Source organism: Dipodomys merriami, unplaced genomic scaffold (assembly GCF_024711535.1).
Source record: "Dipodomys merriami isolate MVZ:Mamm:240054 unplaced genomic scaffold, mDipMer1.0.p SCAF_114, whole genome shotgun sequence".
Classification (NCBI taxonomy): Eukaryota; Metazoa; Chordata; class Mammalia; order Rodentia; family Heteromyidae; genus Dipodomys; species Dipodomys merriami.
The window spans coordinates 666,467-690,409 of record NW_027202427.1 but is presented as its reverse complement, the minus strand read 5'-3'; the positions used below and the strand labels follow the sequence as shown (position 1 = coordinate 690,409).

The window sequence follows — 23,943 nt, the reverse complement described above, 5'->3', positions numbered from 1 at the left end:
AAAACGGTGCCGCTGCTCGGGAAAATGGCACAGCAACTTCTTTTTAAACACTGCCAGTTGAGTAGCTCACGCCTGTAATCCCAGCAATCAGGAAGAGGATTCTTAGGGTCAGCCTGAGAAAAAAAGGCCTTCATCTCAACCAACAGGCTGGGTGTGGTAGGGTGTTTCTGTGAGCCTAGCCATGGGGAGGTATGGGGTAGGAAGACTGCAATCTCGAGCCAGGTAGGTTGCAGACAAAAATGCGCTATCATACACGAAACATGATGAAATCAAAATGGCTGGGGTATGACACTTCTGGCTTTCTCTGAGTAGTTTATTGGAGATAAGAGTCTCACAGACTTTCCTGCCCCAGCTGGCTTTGAACCACGATCCTCAGTCTCCTGAGTAGCTAGGATTGCAGGTGTGAGCCACTGGTGCCTGGCTAACTATGCATTTATTTTCACAAATAAATGCAAGTTTATGATCACACACACACACACACACACACACACACACACACACACAAATGTACATAATTGCTTATAAGAGCTTGTTCATAATAACTTCCTGAACATGGAGTGGTAACCCAGATGTCTCTCTATCCGTAAACAGTTAAACAGATTGTGGTATGTCCAAGCATGGAATACTACTCAGCAATTAAAAAAATAACTTGGATGAGTCACCAGGGAATTATGGCACACAAAATAAAGCTGACCCCACAAAGGTTGTGAATCGCCAGAGCCCGCATGTGTGACGGCGCTGAGAGGACCATACAGGAGGGGCGGGTGCGGGGAAGATCACGGCCTGGAATCCCACACGGCGGTCAGGAGCTGCACTGAGGGGTCAGCCAGGGTGGGTGGTGCATGCTAAGTCATGGGAGACATCAGCCCTGAGAACAAACAGGGCCTCCCTGTACAGTATGTGACAGCGTCCTCTAAACTGACAATGGTTCCAACATAAAAAGAGATCAGTGAGTGAACAAATGGATAGATAGATGATAGGCACATATGGGGAGGGGTGGAAAGATGGATGGATGAGTAGATAGATGAATGGATGGGTAGGTAGATGAATGGATGGGTAGATAAATGGATGGGTAGGTAGATAAATGGATGGGTAGGTAGATGAATGGATGGGTAGGTAGATGAATGGATGGGTAGATAAATGGATGGGTAGGTAGATGAATGGATGGGTGGATAAATGGATGGGTAGGTAGATGAATGGATGGGTGGATAAATGGATGGGTAGGTAGATGAATGGATGGGTGGATAAATGGATGGGTAGGTAGATAAATGGATGGGTAGGTAGATGAATGGATGGGTGGATAAATGGATGGGTAGGTAGATGAATGAATGGGTGGATAAATGGATGGGTAGGTAGATAAATGGATGGGTAGGTAGATGAATGGATGGGTAGATAAATGGATGGGTAGGTAGATGAATGGATGGGTAGATAAATGGATGGGTAGGTAGATAAATGGATGGGTAGGTAGACAAATGAATGGGTAGATAAATGGATGGGTAGATGGCTCAACAGATGATTGGGTGGATGATGGGTGGATAGATGATGGATGGATGATGGATGGATGATGGACGGATGGATGGATGCATGGGCAGATGGCTAGGTGAGTGAGGGATGGATGGTGGATATGGATGGATGATGGGTAGATGGACAGGTGGATGAGTGGGTGGATGGATAGATAGAGTTCTGACCGCGTGGCATAGAGCATGCAGTTGGCTTCTGAAGGGGCTCACTGGGCTAAGGCATGTGATCTATGATTACCCCTCGCCAAAGCCCGAGAAATAGCCATTCTCTGTGTCCCGGGTGGAGGCTCCGGGAGGTCACACCACTTGCCCAGGAAAGCCACTCTGCCTGTCGAGAGCATACCCTGTGAGCATCCCACTGGACCTCCTCTGCCACACGGGGGGGACCCTTACCCTGTCCCCCACCAAAGATGAGCTTAGGTCGATGCAGAAGACAGCGCTGGCAGGGTCAGCGCTGAAAGGGAGGGAGGAGGGAGAAGAGAAGGGAGGGAGGGAGAAGAGAAGGAAGCAGGGGAAAGAGGGAGGGAAGGGGAAAAGAAGGAGGGAGAGAAAGGACAGAGAGGCGGGGAGAGGAGAAGGGAGGGAAGGACGAGGGAGCGAGGGAAGGAGGGAGGGACGAAGGGGGGAAGGGAGGCAGATGTTCCTGCTTCTCCTCCATCTCTATCTCCACAGATGCTGGCCTAGGCCAGAGCCAGTGTCCAGGGGACGCTGTTCCCTGCTGCCCTAACCCCGGCCGCCTCCCTGTGACTCAACCCGGCCACCTCTCCCTTTGCAGATTTCACCTGGCCACCTGGTCCCCGGCCAGACATGGGCCACGCTTTCCAAACCCAGCCGCCACTCATGACCAGACGACGTGGAGGGTGAGTTGGAGGTGGGCTGTGGTGGGCAGAGGCAGTGAGGACAGAGGCGCCGTGTGGGTGAGGGGTGGCCAATGGCCGGTCAGTCGAGAGGAGCACCCTCCCTCTGCCAGCCTGTCTGCAGCCTGCCGGGCCAGGCCTCCAGCCTCCTGAGTGGCTGGGATGACAAGCATGAGCCACAGCACGCAGCCTCGCTCTGAGCTTCTGACCGAGCAGGTATGGCCAGCTGGCCTTTCCTGCTCCTGCCCACGTGCGGGGCCGCAGCCGCTGCAGACCAGGGGCAAAGAGGGCTGTGGGCCCTCGGAGATCAGCCAGGCCGCTTGGCCTCCTGAACTTCCGTCTCTCCTCCAAGCACTTTGGGATGAACCAGATGGTTCTCAAACACATTACATAATTGTTCACCTATGTGTCTAACGCCATCTCTGAACTATTAAGCGATGGACAAGGCAGAACGGAAACACGGGCACCCAACACGCAGCGTGGGCAGCGCTGGCGGGAAGGGAGCAGCCGTGCCAGGCCGTGCGTGGAGTGGGCAGGTCGCCCGCGGCCATGGTGGATGCGATGTGTGGGGTTTTCACTGTGGGGTTTGGCCTGTTTGGAGATCTGACCTAAAAGGGGTGCTAAGACACAGGAAGGAAGTGGGGGCGGGGATGAGCAGAGCCAAGGCTGGCAGAGGCGTGGCCAACAGCCCAGTCCACTGGACCCCCATGCAGCGCCTGGCCTTCCCCACGGGCTGTGTCCAGATCCACCCACAGGGACCCCCGAGTTCTCTCAGGGCAGCTGCTGCAGGTTGGGCCGGACCCCACAGCCACCTCAGCCCGAGCCGGCCATCTGGCAGTCACCCAAGGGCTTGGCTGTTTCCTTGCCTCCTTTCTCCTGGGCCCCCTAGGAAGCGTGGGGTCACTAGCTTCCGAGACCTCTGCTCGTGTCCATGCTGTGTGGCCCAGGGGAATGAGTTTGACCTCTCTGAGCACTCTGGTGACTGGCAGGGACTTGGTGGGCCTGGTTTTATCTCTGTGGCACACATCAGGGTCTGGGACTTGTGGCGGGAGGGAAGGAAGCGCGGGAGAGCTGGAAGTCAGGATGCACTTGGCAGTTGTAGAGAATTGAAGAGCAGAGACAGGCGGTGGTGAGATGATCCTCTCAGGGCCCGGGGAAAGAGGCGTGGCTGTGTGAAGGTGCCTGGCTCTGTACTATGTACCCCCACACACACACTGGTACCAATCACCCCTCAGAGGCCACCAGCACCAGGGGGCTCCTCCTAGACAGGCATCATTTAACAAGAGAGCGTTCGTCCCCTGTAATCCTAGCTACTCAGGAGGTAGAGAGCAAAAGAACCATGGTTTCAGGCCAGCCTGGCGAAACGCGAGGCCCCCAGCTCCACACAAAAGCTGGGTGTCGTTGCTACACGCTATAGTCACATCTAGGCAAGAAGCCTGAACAGGAGGATCAAGGTCCAAGCCGGCCTGAGCTAAACTTAAGGGGAAAAAATAACTTTAAAAATCAAAAACAAGGTGTGTGGCTCCCGTGACAGAGCATCTGCCTGGCAAGCGGAAGGCCCTGATTTCAAACCCCAGTACCACAGAGAGGAAAAACACAAGTAGAGGGCTGAGCAGGGGAGGAGCGGCCTGAGCGTCTAAATCCTGTTGGCTGCGTAGACGTCTCTCTTTGTCCGGTCAGAGCTGTGCTTAGCTGAGGGTCAGCTCACGTCGAGGGCGCGTCCGCCCGCAAGGCCCTCACCTCTGAAATGCTTCAAAGGCAGTGGGCGCCGGGGAGGGGCTGGCAGGCGGCTGGGCTGGCTCGCGTGGAAAGTGCTCCTTCCTTACTCAGGGGATGGTGGAGGAAGGACACATTGCTCTGCTGGGAACAATGCTCGCTTTCTTCCTGTTCCTGATAATCCGGAGAGCCACTGGGCAATTACAAGGGAACAAGCGAGGAGTGGCGGGGGCCAAGAGGAGGGCTGGTTAGGAGCCCCTGCCACCTGCGTTCCTCTCAGTCCAGGGAGACTTCCTGGAGGAGGCCAGTCCTGGCCACTCCTCTAGGTCCCCTCCCCTCCCGGGGCCTGACCTCTGCCAAGTGTCCCCAGCCGCGTGGCTCCTTTCCTCAGAAGCCGGCTTGGGCCGGGCCGCCTGGCTGGTCCGTACAGGGAGTCCTCGGAACAAAAGAACTTCCAGGTAAGGAGGCTCGAAGCCAGGCTGCGGCCGATAGGATCAAGGGCCTCACGCTCAGCTGAACAGCGGCCCAGCAGGAAGCTGAGAGCCACGGCTGCCGCCCACGGTGCTGCTGGCAGAGACCACGGGGCACGGCAGAGGCCGGTCCCCGGCCCCCGATGCCCAGCCACGCTTCCCCGCCCTCCCCGGCCCGGCCTCTCCCTGCCTAGCTGGTCCCGAGGCCAGAAAGGGAGGCAGACCTCCTGGCGGTCGGGCTGGACACGGGAGCCGGGTGCGGCGCTGCCCGCGCTGCCGACTGCCGAAGCAGCTGCCGCCGCCCAGGGCCAGGAGAGCAGAGTGGGGCACACTTGGAACTCAGAGGAGACACTACAGGAATCGCCACGTCTCTCACCCAGGTATGACAGATGGGGTTGTGGATGGCTGGCAGCCCAGGCCTAGCCACCAAGCATTAGGAGACAGACAGACTCACTGGCCAGGAGAGAAGATGGAGGGGTGGGGGCAGACAGGTTGGGCAAGGCCCACTCCCATCTCTTCCTCTGGCTCTGAGGGTGAGCCAGCATCGCCCTGTACCCCTTAGATCGTCAGCCCTGTAAGTTGGGGGTGGCATGTGGTCTCAGGACCCGGGGCTCCGCTCTGAGCCCTGAGGCTACCCGTCCGGAGTACAGAGGCAGGGAGGTCTGCGCCGCTAGGCTTCAGGGATGGAGACCCCTCGGGGACCCTCAAGGCCCCGGCTCCTTCGCAGGTCCAATTATAAGGATCTGGCCCACGGTAGGAGCTCCAGCCCCCGCCTGGACCTGAGGGTTTTATAGGAGAACGCAGAGTTGACAGGTCCCATCTCCTGGGGACCTGATATGTGAGGGCTGGCGTCTTACCTCCCGCTTAAATTGGGAGATTCAGGGGTGCGAGAGGAGGAAGGGAAGGGGGAGGAAGGGCTGGAGTATGCGTTACAAAAGAAGAGGCTGTGCGCCGTCCTAACAATGCGGGCGTGACATGTCACCGGTCCCTTGTCTGCTGCGACTGGGCGCTGACTAGACCGCAGGAGCTCTGGTGAGAACTTCATCTCACTCCACCCGGCCTGATAAGGAGGGGGGTCTGGATTTCAGCACGGGGGGCGGGGCAGGACTTGTTCACCTGCCACACGAAAGCAGCAATGCAGGGGCTGGGAGGTGGCGGGCACCCAGGGGTGCACACCCAAGGGTGTGGCGGGGGGGGCCACGGCAGGCCGGAGTCCACAACCTGTGTTAAACGTGAGGTGCACGAGTCTCAAATCACCCTTGGTGATGTCATCCTGCGTGGCCACCCGCAGGTCAAACGCGCCCAGCGCGCAGAGCGCGGCTCCCGAGTGCGGAGATTTCCTTTTAAAAGTTCGTGAAACTCAGCGCGGAGGGGCGCGGTCGTTAAGGGCCGGGGTGGCGGCCGATCATCGGGGTTCCCTGGAGGGCGCCCTGGACCCGTAAATGGACATGTGGTAAAAGGGGGATTCGAGGCAGCGCATTGATTGGTTAATCGTGGGAAACGGGGCGGCAGCTGCTCCTGTGTTGTGTTGTTGTGTGTGCTGGTCCTGGATTGAACTCAGGGCCTGAGCCCTCTCCCTGAGATTTCACGCTCAAGGCTAGTAGCGCTCTACCACTTGAACCATGCCTCCACTTCTGGCTTTCTAGGGGTTACTTGGAGATAAAGAGTCTCATGGACTTTCCTAAGGAGAGGAGTCTGTAGGTGTGAGCCACCGACTCCCAGCAACTTTGATTTTGGGGTTTTCTTTGTTGCTGTTGTTTCAAGTACACCCAAGAGCTGGAGCTGCCGGTTTGTGTCCTCCAGTGCCTTTGCTTTCAGAGAGGGAAACTGAGGCCCAGAAAGGGGAAGGCTTGCTCGGGGCCCCGCAGTAGGATGGGGTCAGAGCAGGATGAGCGGGAGAGGGCTGGGGGTCGCGGGTGCCCTGCGGCGGTCCATAGCCCTCGGAGCTCTCCAGACACAGTGTCTGCACCCTGACCCTCCCGCGCCCAGCGTGGGGTCTCGTGTCGGGTGGGCGGGTAAAGGGAGCAGCGAGCGGCGATGCTGGGGGAGGGGCCATGGCAGCCAGGCCAGAGCTGACCCTGCCACGGAATCCAGGAGACTTTGGCCTGGTCCCCCACCTCTCCGTGGGTCACCAGTGCCTGTGCCTGCCACGGTGGCAGGGGGCAGGGAGGGCGGAACGGAGATGTGGCTGAGAGCACGTGTAGACCCGCCATGCCTAGAACATTCCAGAATTTCCCCGGTCAGGTTTCACACCAGAGGCGCGGCCGTCTGCGGTGAGGTGAGGCAGGTCCAGGATGGCCCCCTCCCGAAGTGGGACGGACTGGAGGGACAGCCTGGTCACCTGGGGCCACCCGTGGCCGCCCAACTCCGAGCCGGGCCCCTCCACCCCCAGCCCCACCGGGGATGGGCACCGCGTACGGTTCAGAGAAACCAGAAATCTGGATTCTGAGGCCGAACCCTTTATAGTTTTTAAACATTGGCATTTAATCCCATTTTATTTTAAGCTCTGAGCAAAACAAACAAATTTATTTTAAGCCGACTGCTCTCACCAGCGGCTTGTTTGCAGCTTTGACTCCAGTCTGGCCTTGCCGGTGTGTGCACTTTCGTTTACGTATTACTTATTCCTGCCTCTTAGAGAGGCCTCAAGAGAAATGCTTGCAGCCAGATACCAGTGGCTCACACCTGTAATCCCAGCTACTCAAGAGGCTGAGATCTGAGGATCACAAATTCAAAGCCAGCCCAGGCAGGAAAGCCTGTGAGATTCTTGTTTCCAGTTAACCACCAAAGAGCTGAACCTTGAGCAAGAGAGCTCAGGGACAGCGCCTTGGCCCTGAGTTCAAGCCCCAGGATGGGAAGAAAGGAGAAGAGAGGAGAGGAGAGGAGAGGAGAGGAGAGGAGAGGAGAGGAGAGGAGAGGAGAGGAGAGGAGAGGAGAGGGGAAAGGGAAAGGGAAAGGGAAGGAAAGGGAAGGACTGCTCTTTGTTTCTACTTAACCTGCCTGCACCTCTGTTTTCCCACATGCACAGAGGGTGTCAGGAGACGCCTCGCGCAGCTCAGGGCAGTGATCTCCAGTGTCTTTTTCCCGGATCGTTTCTGAAATGCATCCTCTCCTCTGCTTTGACGCCCTCTGGGTAAGGGCGAGTAAGAAGCAGCTCGCAGCAGGAGGATGGAGAGACAGAGGGACACGGCAGACAGGGCAGTGACAGGGTGACAGGGTCCAGGAGAAGGCATCGTGGCAACTCGGAGTAGCTAGATAAACCCCAGGTCTTCTGCCTTGGAGCTGTGTGACCTTGAACCTAGGACATACACTCCCTGAGCCATCTGCAGTGACCGGAGGTCACCTTTTTCTCTGAGTGACTCAGGGCACCAAGAGGGCTGCAGGTGTCTCTGAGGGAGCCGTCACGTTCCGGCACCAGCGTCCACCTTTGCCGTTTCTATAGTGATTGTGTGCGGCTCAGACATGAGCACACACAGACGTCACTCCACGGAAAGATCGGCAGCCGATGGCCAGTGCCCGAGAACGGTGGAGGGTCACAAGGCTGGGGCCGCTCTGGTCCTGGGGCCTGGCTCTTCTTGCCCAAGAGAGACTGGCCTCCAGGCTGCTTCTCTGAGTCTCCAGGGGAAGGCAAGGTCCCCGGGAGGTAGGATTTGTATGGACCCATGCAGAGCTTTCCAGAAAGCCCACTGAGGCCAGTCCTGCTTGGGTCTGGGGGTCCCACACTCTGGGGTACCTGCCTGGGTCCTACCTGCTGTCCCAGCTCTCCGGCGATGACGGGGACTGAGCAAGGAACCAAGGTTGATTGGTTCTCACGAGTCTGGAGGCTGGGAGATCCCCGTGGCGGGCGACCACTTCCCGCAAGGGCCTCGTGCTTCGCCAGCTGGGGTGGGAGGCCGCAGGGCAGGGGGCACAGAGGAGGAGGCCCGGGCCGGAGGCCAGCCTCGCTCTGACAACCCGCCCTGGCCACCATCATCAGTCCAGTCCTGCCCACGCGAGAGCTCACTCCCAGGAGAAAGGTGTCGGCCGGTCCCTTCCTGGGGCCCCACCCCACACCCCAAACCCTCACCTCGGCTCCCAGCTCAGGGACTCAGCCATAGCTAGACCACGAAGCCCGAAGCCTCTGAAGCCCTCAGGCAAGGGTCACGGGACTGCCCACCTACCCCATCTTCACGGCAGACCCAGTTCTGCGCGCATTCTGCTGGGAACTGGGGACAGAGTCTGCGCAGGCGTGGCCGGGAGTGGCTGCTGTCAGCCGTGGGGGCGTGGGGGCATCCTGGGCCCCGCCAGTACCTCCACTTCGTCCTCTGGACCGTGCTGGTCCAGCACAGTGCCGAGTGGACACTGCCCTTCCCTCTGCTCCATCCCAGCCTCGCTCCCCTCCCCTCCCCCCCCAGCATCTGGGTTCACCCCCCCCCATCACCTGGAGCTAGCGCCCCTCCCTGCCTGCCTGCTCCAGCTCCGGCTCTGGTGCCGGGGCCTCTCCCTCCGGGCCCCTGAGCTAATTACACATTTCCCTAAGTCGCTGTAAGAAAACGCTAATTAAATCAGGGTCGGCCATCCATTTTCTGGTTAAGGACGGGCAGCCTGACACCTGTCTGCATCCCAGCATCCCGAAGCGAGGCTGGGGATCTCCTCTAAGACCCAGCGCTGGTTTATCTTGCAGGAGTAGACATTGTCCCACTTCTGCACGTGTCAGGGGTCACTATGCAGGGTAAAGTCGGGGCACAGCCAAGGAAAGGGGGTAACAGGGTCGAATGGGATGTCCCCGCTTCTTTGTTTCTTTGCAATGCTGAGGTTCGACCCCAGGGCCTTCTGCACACCAGGAAGCTCACTTCTCCTGAGCAACAGTCCCGGCCCTTTTGTGTTTTTTGTTTTTGAGACAGATCCTCACTGTCTTTGCCTGGCCTGACCAAGAAATCAAGATCCCCCTGCCTCTGCCTCCGGGGAAGCTAGGATTCTAGGCCTGCCCGACCACACCCTGCGGGATGTTCCCACATTCTCCGGGCAGGGTGTAGGCCAACTCCAGCCCTTGCTCTCAGTGCCCTGGCAGAGAGGTCTTGTCTTTCCGAGCAGCTGCTGACGGAGCACGGAGCAGGTGCTGAGCCCACGTTCCCAGGATGACCTTGTACTGGAGCCGAGCTGCACTCTGAGCAAGGCCCGGGCAGCACGAGAGCGCTCCCTGGCCCGGCCTAGCTGTGGCTCTCTCCCCTGAGAGCTCCCAGAGAGCACTGGAGGTCGGCGCTGCTCCCTGCGCCCACCCGGACACTTGATCACAGCCAGGGAGGTTAAAAGACCCCAAAGGCCAAGAATACACGGGGTCAGATCCGCCGTGTCGCTGAGGACCTGCTGGGCATGCCCAGCTCAGCACAGGGCCCCCCAGGGGACGGGTTCCACCCATCTGGTCTGCATCTCCGTGAGCTGTGTGGCCTGGGGTACATTGCACAAACTTTCTGCGCCATCTCTGGGAAACAGGAGTGTGAGCCACACGACTTGCTCGCTGGGCTTCCTGTGGGAATGAAATGAGCTCACAGTGGCTCAGAGCAGGACTCCTGCCTTCCAGGGCTGTGATTTCAAAGGAAATCCAGGTTTGGGGCGGGGGGAGGGGGGCTGATGGCTCCCCTTTGTCAGGTGAGATCGGGGAGGGATCCACTTGCTCGTGGTCACCCAGAAACCTCTGGTGCCCTCCTGTGCCCAGGGAGGAGGGTCTGACAGAGCCCACGGTGAGGCCGGACTGCAGCCAGAACATGGAGAAGAAAAGGAGGTTGTCGGCCAGGTCTGGCAGGGCATGCCTATAATCCCAGCGCTCGGGAGCCTGAGGCAGGAGGATCACAAGTTCTAGTCTTGGGCTTTGAAGCCCAAAAACTGGAAAAGAAAAGACAGAATGGAAAGGAAAGAAAGGCAACTTCCTCAGCAGGGCATCCCTCAGAGGCGCAGGTGGCTATAAATACGGGAGGCGGGGGGCTTTCTAACTAGGCCAGGAATGTGTGTTAGTCATTGAGGTCAGGACACCGCAGCGCAGCGCGGGGCGGGGCGGGGAAGGTGTGCGGGAGCCGCTCTCCCCGCTCAGAGGACGCCGGGGCTGGGGCGGGAGGACAGGGCACCTCGTCCAGTGGGACCCCCGGCCTCACCGCCAGCCCCCCCCACCGTGGCCACCCGGGGAAGCCCTGCCTGGACTCTGAGATGTCCCCCAAGATCCCCCCTGGGGCCAAGGTCATGGCTGCCAGAGCCGAGTGCAGGCGGGAGCGGCCATCCTGGGCGGACAGGCCCTGCCCGGTTTGTAAATAAGCTGTTGCTTATTTAAAGGTGCTAGGGGAAAGAGACCAAGGGAACGGCGGCACTGTGGAGGGATGGGTGAAGATGATGGTTGGTCAGTAGTCCAAGAGAGGTAGGCTTCGGGACCCCCGAGCTGCAAAACCCACCAGTGCCCAAGGCCTTGATTTAAAAAAAAAAAATGGGGCCACAGCCGGTCACCTGGTTCACATCCCTCATCCCAACACTCAGGAGGTTCACAGCCAGCCCAGGCAGGAAAGTTCATGAGCTTCTTGGCTCCAGTTAAGCAGCAAAACGCCAGAAGTGGAGCTGTGACTCAAGTGGAAAAGCACTGGCCTTGAACACAAAGGCTCAAGGGCAGCGCCCAGGCCCTGAGTTCAAGCCCCAGGATGGGCACAAAGAGAGAACAAGTGAGAGAAAGAGACAGACAGATGTGAGAGAGATGAGAGAGAGAATGAAAGAATGAAGGAACAGAGGAAGGAAGGAGGGAGGGGAGGAAGGAAGGAACAGAGGAAGGAAGGAAGGAAGGAGGGAGGGAGGGAGGGAAGGAGGGAGGGAAGGAGGGAAGGAAGGAAGGAAGGAAGGAGGGAGGGAGGGAGGGAGGGAAGGAAGGAAAGAAGGAAGGAAGGAAGGAAGGAAGGAAGAAGGAAGGAAGGAAGGAAGGAGGGAGGGAGGGAGGGAGGGAGGGAGGGAGGGAAGGAAGGAAGGAAGGAAGGAAGGAAGGAAGGAAGGAAGGAAGGAAGGAAGATGATGCCACATTTCACAGAACCTAGGATCTGGGCTTCAAATCCTTTGAGGGACCAACGACCCCAAAGCCAGGACTTAGGACCTGTCGGGGAGGGGTCCTGCCCGTCCCTCTCCGCCTGGGCCTGGACTGCCTCCCCCCGCCATGGATGGCCACATCGAACCAGGACCACTGCCCGCGGGCTGCCCCGAGCCACGCCCACCCAACGCCGTGTAGGACAGGATTGGGGTTTTGCGGCACCTGCACGAGCATGTACCCCTGATTCACACACCCCTCTTGACTGAGCGCCCACGGCCCGGGGCAGAGCCAAGCAGACCCTACCCCCTGCCCACGATGCCCAGCGCGGCGCCCACCCAGCACCGCCCGGGGTGCAGCCTGGGGGAGTGACAGGAGACTGTGGCACGGATTAGGGTTGCTCTGCCTCTCATTTCGCATATGGAGACACGGAGGCCTCCCCCGCCCCCACCTTGTGGCACCCTGGGGCCAGGAACCAGAACACCCTTCCCTGATGCCCAGGAGGCCGGCAGCCCCCTCCGGAGGCCCGGCCTGGGGCGGCAGGTGGAGCTGCTCTGTCCTCCAGCGCCCCAGGCAGGTGCCGGGCAGCTGGAGCCGCCGTGACCTTTGTCATGAGTTATTTTTAGCTGAGCAGGGCCGGCCGTAGCTCACACACCTGTGGCATTTTTGAAGCACATCTGAACGTGACAGATGTACACGCGCATCGCCCTCACAGGGGCACCGTGGCCCTCGCACGGCACCTTGCGCTGGGCTCGCTGAGCACACTGGGGTCTCCCAGGGAGACGGGGTGCACGGTGCCACGGAGCAGCGTCGGGGGGGCCCTCCTTACCGCCCCCGCTTTGCAGATGAGGACACTGGAAAGGAGCGGGGCTGAGGGCGCCGGCGCCTGGCACATGGGGCAGGGGAGGGACTTGTGGGTAATCTTGAAGTCGATTGGCTGCAGGGAGGGAAATCACTTCCCACTCCACTCTGGGATGGTGGCTCGGGGAGGGGAAATGACTCAGCCAGGGTCATCTGAGGCCTGTGTGTGTATGTGTGTGTGTGTGTGTGTGTGTGTGTGTGTGTGTGTGTGTGTGACAGGTGGAGCCTTCCAGGGTGCCAGCCGCTAAACACCCCATCAGGTCCCGGGGAGGGGGGAAGGGGAGATGGTTACTGCCCAAGGAGGAAGGGGTCCTGAGAGACCCCCACAGGAGGGAAAAGAACAAAATGCCACCCTGCCCTCATCCCCGGCAGACACCCCCGCCCCCCCACAGTCCCCTCCTCCTCCTCTCCTCTGCAGCCCAGTGTCCTGCTGAGCCCCACAGGCAGGGGCCCTCCCACTAGGCATGCAGTAGGTGCCCAATTCATGCTGAAAGCTGAGATCGTGCTGCCTTGAGATCCCTCTCTTCTCAAAGCCAAGGACTAGACTCACCGTGACTTTATAAAGCGGTGTCTGCTTTGGCGGAAAGGAGCCAAGAAGCAAGCTAGACTTCTGTGAGCATCCCCTTCTAGATCCTTCCCCCCTGCAGACCACGATACCCAGCTCTGGGCCTCGGCCTGTCCGCCCTTCTCTGCCCCCACCCCCGTCCCTGTGGCCACTTGGGCGGCCCAGCCTTCCCCAGATGTAGGGCACAGACTGCGGTGTGGGTGAGGGACAGTTTGGGGAACCACCAGCTGTGTTCTGACCCCTGCTGGGCAGCCTGGGGCAGGTCACCTGACCTCTCTGTGCCTCTCACAGACGTGGGGCTGAGAGTCGAGGCTGTGGGGGGATTTTCTGAGAACTAGCAGCTACCATGGTGGCGCCCCTCCCCCCAGGCCCTGGACCGGAGTCCTCACTCCAGCTGTTCTGTTCTCCCAACACCTTCTCCCTCTATCTCCCTCCCTTCTGCCCGGAGGCCTGGCCCTGTTGTGGGCAGGTGGCCTAATGGTTACTGCCGGGTGGCCGGGCAGCCGAGAGGAAGGCTCTCAATCCCCATCCAACTGAGTCTCTAAAACCAGAGATGTGTCCCCTGCCTGCTCCCGCCTATCCTTACCATCTTTCCATTCCTTTCCGGCCTCAGGGCCTTTGCAGAAGCCACATGCAACCCAGGGACACTTGGAGCACCCCCCCCAGCTTTGCCACCCTCTGTGGGCACCAGGTTCTCTGCTTGAGGTATCACGGCCTCTCCCGCTCACACCCTTGGGGCTCATGACTCTAGACCCTCTGGTGGAGCGGCCCCGGCTCCCCCGCCCTCTCCCGTGGTCCCCGCAGCTGGCACCGCGTGTGCGCGTGGAAGCGGAGCCTCACTGAGCTGACTGGGCGGTGGGACGCGTGAGTCACTGTCCGTGCGACACGGGGCAAGGGCGAGACCAGAGAGGCTGAGGGCTGGCCCCGAGTCACACCGCCCACCACGAATGGGCTCCCTGCACATGTGTGCACACGTACGTGCGCAGGTACGCGTGTGCCTGGGCATGCCCATGCACTGCCAGCACTCACGAGACTCCCGTCCCCAGCCCTCCTCCCCCGGCCTCCCCAGGGGCCCTCCCTTCCTGCTCCGCCTGCACAACCCCCTCTGGGAGGAATAACAGAGCAGTCACAGCCCCGGCTGCCTCCCTGTGTGACTCGGGGTGGCCGCTGACCCTCTCTGAGCTGCTCTGGGGCAGTAAGGCCCACACCTGCCGTAGGTGCTCAGCCAACGATGCGTTCCTTTCCTCCTGATGTTTTATGCTTGTTCCCATGCTCCTCCTCTGAGGAGTGCACCGGGAGTTGAACTCACGCATACCCGAATGCTAGCGCCCCAGCACAGCGCTTGCGGTGGCTCACACCTGTAGTCCTGGCTACTGGGGAGGCTGGGAGCTGAGGACCGTGCTGCCAGGCCAGCCTGGGTGGAAAAGTCCCCATGAGACTCTTACCTCCAATCAAACACGCAAAAACCAGAAGTGGAGCCGTGGCTCAAAGAGCGCTCGCCTTGAGCCAAAAAGAGCTCAGGGGCAGCGCCCAGGCCCTGAGTTCAAGCCCATGACCAAAAAAAAGAAAAAGAAAAGAAAGAGGAAGGAAGGGAGGAAGAGACCGAGGGAGGGAGGAGGGGAGGGAGTAATGGCAGCAGGCCGGACTGTCAGGAGCTGAGCATGAGCCTCCAGGACAGAGCTGCCCTGGGCACTCGGGTCTCATGCCCGGCGTCCAGCCTGGCCCCCAGTGGACCCGCCACGCCCCCACTCTGGATGGGGAACTTGAGGGAGGCCGGTGTGCAGGGGTCCCCATTACAGACGAGCTCCAGAAACCCGAGCTCCTGCACCAGGGCCACAGGGTCAGAGAGAATTCCCAAGCACACAGACCCACACGCTCAAACCTGCTTGTGGTCCGCAGCTGGCGCTTGGGAGGCTCTGAGCTTATTACCTGCTGACGAGACCCAGTTTCCTGCCCCCCGAGTGCCTTCCTGCTGGTCACGTGCGGGCAGAGCGGTTGGCACAAACTGTTCCCGGGGAGGGGAAACCAGGGAAGGCTTCATGGAGGCCGGGCTGCTGCCGTGGACTCTTGAAGGATGAATAGGAGTTCCCCAGGCAGAGGGGTGGCCAGAGCGCGTGGGTCAAAGATGCAGAGCAGCTGGGCACCGGGGGCTCACGCCTGTAATCCTAGCTACTCTGAACCTGAGACCTGGGGATCAAGAGTCAATGCTAGCCCAGGCAGGAGAGTCTGTGAGACACTAACCTCCAATTAAAAAACTTAAAAAAAAAGAAAAAGCCAAACGTGGAGCTGTGGCTCAAGTGGTAGAGCGCTAGTTAGCCTTGAAAATATATCTCAGAGAAAAGGGCACTGGTGGCTCACGCCTGCCATCCTAGCTACTCAGGAGGCTGAGATCAGAGGATCATGGTTCAAAGCCAACCCAGGCAGGAAAGGCCATGAAATTCTGATCTCCAGTGAACCACCAGAAAACTGGAAGTGGCGCTGTGGCTCAAGTGGTAGAGCACTAGCCCTGAGCTGAAGAGCTGAGGGTCAGCGCCCAGGCCCAGAGTTCACAACTAAAAAATACATATGTGTGTATGTATATTCATGTATGTATGTGCATATATACATATATATATATACACGTGTATATATCTATCATATATACATATATGTGTACGTATATCATATATATACATATATACACACACACACACACACACATATATATATATATATATATATATATATATATATCAGAGACAGTGTCCAGGCCCTGAGTTCAAGTCCCAGGACTGACCAAAAAACAAAACAAAAACCACAACCACAGAGCGTGGAACTTCGTGAGTTTGGAGTAGGGAGATGGGCTGTGAAAGGGGCTGAGGCACAGTGACATGGAAGAGAGGGCGGTGCCAGCGAGAGGGCAGGATGAGGGCTAGGCAGAGCGGTGGAGTGAAAGGCCTGAGGGCGAGAGGGCAGGATGAGGGCTGGGCAGAGCGTGGAGTGAACAGCCTGAGGGCAAGAGGGCAGGATGAGGGCTGGGCAGAGCTGTGGCGTGAACGGCCTGAGGGCAGAGGCTGGGTCCCGGTCTGGGTCCCGGGGAGCCCTCCTGACCCCCCTGGTGTCCCAGGATGCAAGGTGCCCACTTCCTGGCCGCCTTCCTCGGCTCTGCTGGCCACGGACCTGTGAGCTGCAGCCATGGAAGCCTGGAGAGCCGTGGGCACCGTGCCCCCGCCCGGCTGGGTGCGGGGCCGGGGGAGCAGGAGGCTCCCATCTGCAAGGGCCGCCCGGCTCGGACGGGGCTTCGTGCAGCCCCAGATTCAGCCACCTCCTGCCTCCGGGTTTTGTTTCGCCCCAACCCTGCCTCAGTTTCCTCCCTGTGAAATAGGGACACAAGGAGGGCCCGGGCTATGGAAGGACCACGCGGCAGGTGCCACGGGAGACACACACCCGCGGCAGGGGGTCGCTGAGCCCCCCACACCCTCCCTGCGGTGGGGAGCCGGGGCCAGTGGCAGGAGCGGGGTCTGGGGTCTGTGCCCCTGGGGGGCATCTGCGGATGTCACGTTCGGGGAGAGGCCGGGGATCTCCCGTGGTCAGCAGCCCCGCCACGCATGTCACTGCACCCCATTTTGCACGTGGGAAAAAGTGACCCCCAAGGAGCCTGGGGTCCTTGGCCCAAGACCACACAGCAGGGGCAGGAGGGAGGCAGGACTCGAGCCCGGTCTGCCGTCGGGGACTCCCTTTGGTGGGTACAGGGGGAAGATTTGGAACAGGCCAGGTCACAGGTTGCTGTGGCGAGGCCCGGGGCTGAGGGCCTGGGAGACTGAGCCTTCGCCTCCGACTTGGGGACCCTTGGCCCCCAGGTGCAGGGGCGGGAGTGGAGTGAGCTCTCTCAGCTGTGGCTTGGGGACTTCCATCAAATGGGGGTGCAGGGTTAGAAAATCACTCATCCCCCCGGGAACACCCAGCAGCTGTTGGTCACCCCACCCAGAGCCGCCCCAGGACCCCTGCCCCTGTGCTCAAGGCCCTGAGTCAGGCCAGAGAAGAGACCCCCATGTCCAAGGAAGGCCAGGCTGACCCAGTCCAGTCCACTCAGACCTGACTGGCAGATGCCTGAGCAGAGACCTCAGCCCCCACCCCACCCGGGGGGGGGGGAGGGAGAGAGAAAGCACCCTGTGGCCAACGCAGCCTGCCCACGGCTCCCCTTTTGCTGCGGGACCCTGACCTGTCATCCCTGGCCTTCCTGGAGTTGCAACACCAGTGTCCTGTTTGTCTGATTGCCCAGCCCCGCTGCCTGACCAGCGTCCCGGCCTCCAGTGCATCCTGGAAGGATGGACAGTGACCCAGTGGCCGCCGTGCGGGGGTGGGGGGATGTGTTTGTCCCATGTCCCCCACCCCCACCTCCATTCGTCCTTGAGATGGGAGAGGGTCTGGGGCTTAGTTAGCAAAATCCCGCAACCACAGACCTGTGGGAGACCTTACTAGGTTCTGGGATGCAGCCCCTGGGACCCTGTCTGTCACGGCCCAGTGAGTGACAGCCATGCCCCCGCGATCGCCTTGTGGCATGGCTGGAGCTGGACAGAAAGAAGCATGAGCCCTGCATAGAGTCAGGAAGGGGCCATTTGATTTGGACTTTGAGGGATGGGGAAGAGCTCATGGACCCAGAAGCCGAGGATGCACTTTCAAACTTTGCTCCTCCACGCGTAGGAATCAGCACCCAGTCACCTAGGTGTGGACTCAAGAGCTGGGCTGCCTGACTTGGGTTCTGGAAAGCCAAGCCCATGACTGCCTGAGGCTCGGGGTGTGTGGGGGAGGGTCCCCCTGGCCACAGGACCATGAGGCAGGCAGAAGCCGGGCCTCTCCCATGAATGAACAGCCCCCCCCAAACACGGCTGCCCTCTGCACTTTGGGGGACACCCCTCCCCCAGGCTGAGGAAGTACAGAGCTCAGCCGCAGGTGCAGTGCCCCTGCTGGCTGTGCAGCCCTCTCCCGGCCACCAACCCCCTCTGTGCCACCCACACAGCCTCCTCCCTGCCGACAGGTGCTCCCAGCAGCTCCGGGAGCCTTTACAAAGCGAAAGGCACGCTGGAGACAGGAGGGGTCATGTCCTCGGGGTGGGCAGCTGGGCGCTGCCCCTGCTGGGTTCTGGGAGTTTGCAGTCATGGAACATGGGACCTCTACCTCCAGAAATGGAGAGGCGGACATGGTTGGCTCCTGGCACAGGAGCTGGGGGGGGGGGGGCGTCAGGAGCTGCAAAGGCCTCTCCCCGCTGTCCGCCTGCCTCTGCCCACGTCCCCAGCGCTGGCCACCGAGGGGCGGTAGCGACCCTGCGCCACCCAGAGGGGTAGAGCCCCTCCAAGAACGGTGCTGGCACTGAGCCTCCAAGTTGGGGTAGAGCGAGGCTGCTTCCGGGCTCCCCCACCCCAGGCTGCAGGATGGGGCATAAGCCTCTCCCAGCAGGGTCCTAGGCTGCCCCCCACAATGAGGGGGTGCTGGCCTGGCCTCTCGGGCATGCTGGCTGGATGGGTGCCAGGCCTGAGCATCCTTCCCTTCCTAGAGCCGCCACCCCGCGCGCACACACGCACACTCACACACACGCACACAGAGGCCGCTCCACCTGTCCCGGGAGAGAGCCCCCCCCCCGCACCCCCACGGGCACGGGGCTTGAGGGGGAAGGGGGAAGGGAGCCTGGTGGCAGGTGGGCCTGCCTTGGGCCCTGCGTGGCTCGGCTCTCCCTCGGCCGCCCCTCTGCCCGGCCGGTTCTGATTTTGGTGCAGTGCAGACGTTCAGCTTAACGAGACAAATTGATATTCCGTGCCAGCCGGGGATGGAGCGGCAGCGAGCGGGACGTCGGGCTGGGGGGGGGGGAATGGGGGGGTGGAAGAAGGGGGCAGCGGGGTGGGGGGCAGGGAAGGAGGCAGTTCTCGGGAACCAGCTCCTGGGGAGGGGGAAGGGGTCCCCCTGCACCTCCTCAGGCTGACAGGTGCCTGGCACACTCCCCGCAGGGCACCCCCCTCCTGGGGGAGTAGCTCAGATGGTGGGAATTGGGGAGCCCTCTGGGCCCCCCACTCATCCTCACCTTGACACCAAGACAGAGGTCCCACCTGTTCAGAATGCAAGGGGCCACAGGTCTGTGGGCGACTGGGCAGGTGCAGGGGGAGGGGTCCCCAGACCCTCACAGGGGTCCCCCGGGCATGGCCAGACCCTGCAGCCCTCCTGGACGCGTGGCCATCACAGAACGCCCCCACAGACCCTGACCCGGGTGGGGTCTGTCCGCCCAGGGCCCCCACTCCAGGACGGGAAGGGGGGTCCTGCCCTGCCTCCCCCCCCCCCGTGCAACCTTTGCTCTGAGTTTAGGGGTGCTCTGGCTCCCCCAGGGAAGGGGGGCTGGAGCCCTCCGGACAGTAGAGATGGCCACTCGGGGTGGCCCGCTTCCACGGCCCCCACCACGCAGGGCCCTCGTGGGCGCGCCCCAGCCTCGCGTGCCCTTGACATTCGTGCCGCGGGGAGCCTCGTTCCCGCGGATCCCAGGGGGAATTAAAGCCGCCGACCAGGCGGCGGTGGCGGGGCGGCTGGGACCCGCGCCCCCCCGCGCGCCCCCGCGCCGCCCCGCGCGCCCCCGCGCCGGCCCGCCCCGCCCCCTCCCCGCGGGCCGGCGCGCGCGCGCGCACTCGCTCGCTCGCGCAGGGGCGGGCGGGGGCGCGCGCGGGGCGGCGCGGGGACGCGCGGGGCGGCGCGGGGGCGCGCGGGGGCGCGCGTCCTCCCCCGCCCGGCCGCCGCAGGATGGTTCGGTCCGCAGGGGACGCGCGCGGGCCCGCCCGGCCGCCGCAGGATGGTTCGGTCCGCAGGGGGGACGCGCGCGGGCCCGGCTGCCGCACCGCACCGCGCTTTCGGGGCCGCCCGCCCGGAGCCGCGCGGAAAGCTGGCGGCGGCCGCAGCCAAGTAAGTACCGGCGGCGTCCCCGGCGGAGCGCCACACAATGGGCCGCCGCCGCCGCCGCCCGTCCTGGCCGCGCGGCCCGGGCTGCGCTGCCCGCCGGGGCTGGAGTTTCCCCTCCCCGGTGCGGGCGGCGGCGGCGGCGGCGCGGAGGGGTGCGGGGAGCCGGGCTTGTTTATCTGGCGGCCGCCGAGGCGGATGAGGGGCACGCCGGGTGCGGGTCCCGCGAGTGCGGCGTGCGGCGCGGGGCGCGCGGGGCGCGGAGGCTCCGTGCGGGGCGCGGGTGCGGGGTCCCTCCCCGCGCGGGGTCCCCGCCTCCGGCCGCACACGCCCCCGGCTGTTACGCAAGGCTGGAGCGGCGGCGGCGGCGGCGGCGGGGACCCGGCTCCCGTCCGAGCCTCGTCCCGGGGCGCAGAGGCGGGGACCCCGCGGAGGACCCCGGCGGGGCGCGGGCTGGGCGCGGGTCCGGACGCGGCGGGAGTGGGGCCGGGCCGGCACCCTGGGCCCGGACATCCCGCGCCTTGGCGGCCCCCGTCGTCAGCCTCGGGCTGAGCCCCCCAGGGGTCACGAATGCGGCCACCCCGCTCCCTCCCACACAGGCTGAACCGGGGGGGGGGGTCTCCCCAGCCGGCCGTATCCCGAGAGGACCCCGGCCACCGTATCCGAGAGGGACCCCCGGCCACCCCATCCGAGAGGACCCCGGCCACCCCATCCGAGAGGACCCCGGCCACCCCATCCGAGAGGGATCCCCGGCCACCCCATCCGAGAGGGACCCCCCTGTCCTAGCTCCATCCCCCCATCCACCCCCATCCCGAGAGGGATCTCCTGTCCAACCCCATCCCCCGTCCACCCCCATCCCGAGAGGACACCCCCCCATCCAACCCCATCCGGAGAGGGACCCCTCCCCCTGTCCTAGCCCCATCCTGAGAGAGACCCCTGTCGCCGCCGCCCCTGCCCGACTCGACCTTCAGAAGGGTAAAAGCAGGAGGGAGTGGGCGGAGGGTCCTCCATCTCGGGGTACGCTGGCTAGGGACTCCCCTCCGGTCCCGCAGCCTGGGGCATTTCCAGGAGCAGGGCCGGCTCCGCGGGGAGAAATTCTCTTTTGACGTGAGCGAGCGGCGGGAGGGGCCTTCCTCCCCGGCTAACTTCCTTCAGGAGCCAGCGGCTGGCTGTGGTTGTGGGGAGTCCTCTGCGGAGGGGCCCGCCCGGCGCTGGCGGCCACCCGTGCGCCCGGGGGCCGTCATTTGCAGAGGGCATTGCACAGGGTCGTAGATGTACGTGTACACAGACAGAACCCACGAGCGGGGCGTGAACTGTGCTCAGACCACACACACTCTGGCTCACACATGCTCACAGGCAGAATGCCCGTGCACACGCACGCCCCCGCCCCAGCACCTGCACACAAGGCCAGTGTGCACCAAACTGCAGCACCTGTGAGCTCAGCCTCCCACATGCATGCCGCCCTCCCCTGGAGCGCTTTCTGCAGCGCCCTGCAAAGGTGTTGGGTGCCATGCAAGGGCTGGCCCCGGGCGGGGTGCTGGGCATGCCGTGCGGGCTTCCAGTGCCACCTGCATGCCTCGCCACACCTTGGCAGGTGCACAGCACACCAGTACGTGCCCACCGGTGAACACGGCTCCGGTGCCACCTCTGCCACAGCTGCTTGCCTGCCTGCTCCTTCAGCTTGTGTGTGTGTGTGTGGGGAGAGCCCCTAGGGGACAGTCCAGGAGGCCAGAGGGACTCTGGATCCTGAGTGGCCGGCCTGGCCTCCTGCAGAGCTGGGGTGGGGACGGCTGTGGACAGGCTGCAGAGGAGGCAGTGTGGATTTGGAAAGGAGACGGGAGGGGCGGGCGTGGAGGCTGTCTGTGGCCCTGACGGCCAGCGTCCAGGCATCAGCAAGCTGGCCCACTAGTCTGGGGGGGGGGGTCTCGGAGCTTGGACTCCCCCCCTGGAGGGGACAGAAAAGCTGCCTGTGGCTCATGGCCAGTGCAGAGACCAAACACCGCCAGCCCCTCCCCCTCCCCCACTGTGTCCTCTCCTTCCCCTCCCCCACTGCAGATGCCAGTCAGGGGCTCTGGGAGAGTGACAGACCCCCCCCCCGCCCCGCACTCCCCAGCTCCCGCCCTGAGCATCACCTCCACTCTCATCCCCATCACCCCCAAGGCCCAGAGGGGAAACTGCACCCAAGATCACAGCTGGGGCTGGTGAGGGTACCCCCCCCTTCTCTAGACCCTCCGGCATGAGGCCAACTCTTGATGCAATACCCACATCCTGCGAACTGACAGACCCAGAACTTAGGGTTGAGGTGAAAGTCCAAGACCCCAAGGTGAAGGGTCTGGAGGTGGGGGGGGGGGATTCTGGAGGGTTCTGCATCCTGTTACCTGGTTACAGTTACACACATGGTGCTTACAAGAGGGAAACTGAGGCCCAGCCAGGGCACAGATGCACCCAAGGTCATGCCATGCTCTAGAGCCCTGGGGTTCTCTCTGAGCCCCACTTTTCCCCGGGTGTTGGAGCAGCCTCTGCCCCTGGCCAGCGGTGTGACCTTGCGCCCACCCAGCCACACAAGTTCTGCGCGGCTCAGCCCTCTCGCGCGTGGGGCCAGGCTCTTCCAGCCCCGCCCGTGCCCCATCCCGAGGCCCCCTCAGAGCCAGGGCCCTCTCTCTGGCTCTGCCCAAATATTTGATTGGCATCAGGAGCTGCAGAGCAGTCCAGAGCCAACTCCACGGTCCCCAGAGGAGAGGAAGGGAATCCAGGGTGGGGTGGCATCGCGAGTGGAGGCTGGTGTGTGGGCCATCTCTGAGTGTCTCGGGGGTCCTGGGCTATCGTCACCCCATCTTCTCTGTACTCTCAGGAGTGGGCTTGTGGGGGCCGTGCAACCCCATGGCTGGGGCCGACGTAGGTGCTGTGCTCCCCCACCCGGTGCCTACTGACAGCTGGAGAAACTGAGGTCTTGGGAAAATGGCCCCTCCTCCTTAATTTCCGTCTTCCCCAGAGATGTAAAGCGGACTGTGCGGGGACCAGCTGGCATGCAGGGGTACAGGACACAGGGTTGGGGCCCAGGAGACCCGGGGTGCAAAACAAGACTCCTTTCCACTGCCCTCGGCTCCCTGAGGGCTCAGTCAAGCCACCTGGGTGCCACGCGCATGCACGCCATGGGTCTGAGCAGGTCCCCACCTCCACCCCCGCCCTCCCCGCAGCACACAGCCGTGTGGGAGCGCCCGGTACCCGCATGCCCCGGCCTTCCCCCGGCCCCCGCCCAGGTGAGGTCTTGAACCTGCCTCTCCTTCGCCCGTGGGCACCTCGGACCTGCAGAGGGAGAAAGGACCAGACGGGACGGTCGGGTGTGTGGCTTTGCCCACTGAGCACGTAAAGAGAAGATGGCCATCCTGAGGTTTGGGCCGCACCTCCAGCGAGGTGATATTGGGGAGGGGGGTTGTGCTTCTTGTGAGGGGCTGTGCTGAAGGTTCAGCGCCTCCACTCACTGTGGAGACTGAGGCACAGGTGTGACACCCCGCCCCCCAGACCCTCCCCGCCTCACCCCTGCTGCTCTTGGCTTATGTGCCTTGCCCCTTCAAACGTGGGTGTTTTGGAGCATAAGTAGGATTGTGCTGCCCAGTCTGACCACTTTGGGGGGGCTGGCTTATGGCCGCAGGGGGAATGGGGGTCTGGGCACAGGGCCTGGGCTCTCTTGCTCTCCAGGAGGCTACAAGCCCTGCGGTGGAGACAGGGAAGGATTTAAGGCCTTCGGTGCATTGCATGCCCAACAGGAAAGCCCTTGAGAGTCCCAGGGACCGGCCAGGAGCCGGTGGGCAAGATGGCGGGGCTGTCTGGGGCCGGCGGGGTCCCTGAGGCCACAGGGGTCCTGGGAGTGGTCTGAGGCCCGAGCGGTTGCTTGGCGTGTGACCTCAGGAGAGGCCTGCTTCCGCTGCTGTCGGGTGGTCTCCAGCCACCCCTCGCGGGGCGGGGGACGTGCCGGTGACGTGTGCGCCCCTGCTGCGCAGCCCCCAGGTCGCAG

The 23,943-nt window shown here is 62.3% G+C and overlaps 1 protein-coding gene across 11 annotated transcripts in view; it reads left to right on the top strand.

Moving 5' to 3' along the window:
• LOC138822702 (plasma membrane calcium-transporting ATPase 2) overlaps positions 1-23,943 on the top strand; it is a 182,431-nt gene that overhangs the window by 68,395 nt on the left and 90,093 nt on the right. For 8 of the 11 annotated variants that reach the window (XM_070015553.1, XM_070015552.1, XM_070015558.1 and 5 more), the window contains exon 2: positions 2,296-2,380. The exons of 2 other annotated variants lie outside the window; for them this stretch is intronic. The gene's annotated coding sequence lies outside the window, so the exon portion shown is untranslated. Of the gene's footprint in view, positions 1-2,295; positions 2,381-19,842; positions 19,935-23,943 lie in introns of those variants that run through there. One more of the 11 variants, XM_070015555.1, reaches the window with a different exon arrangement.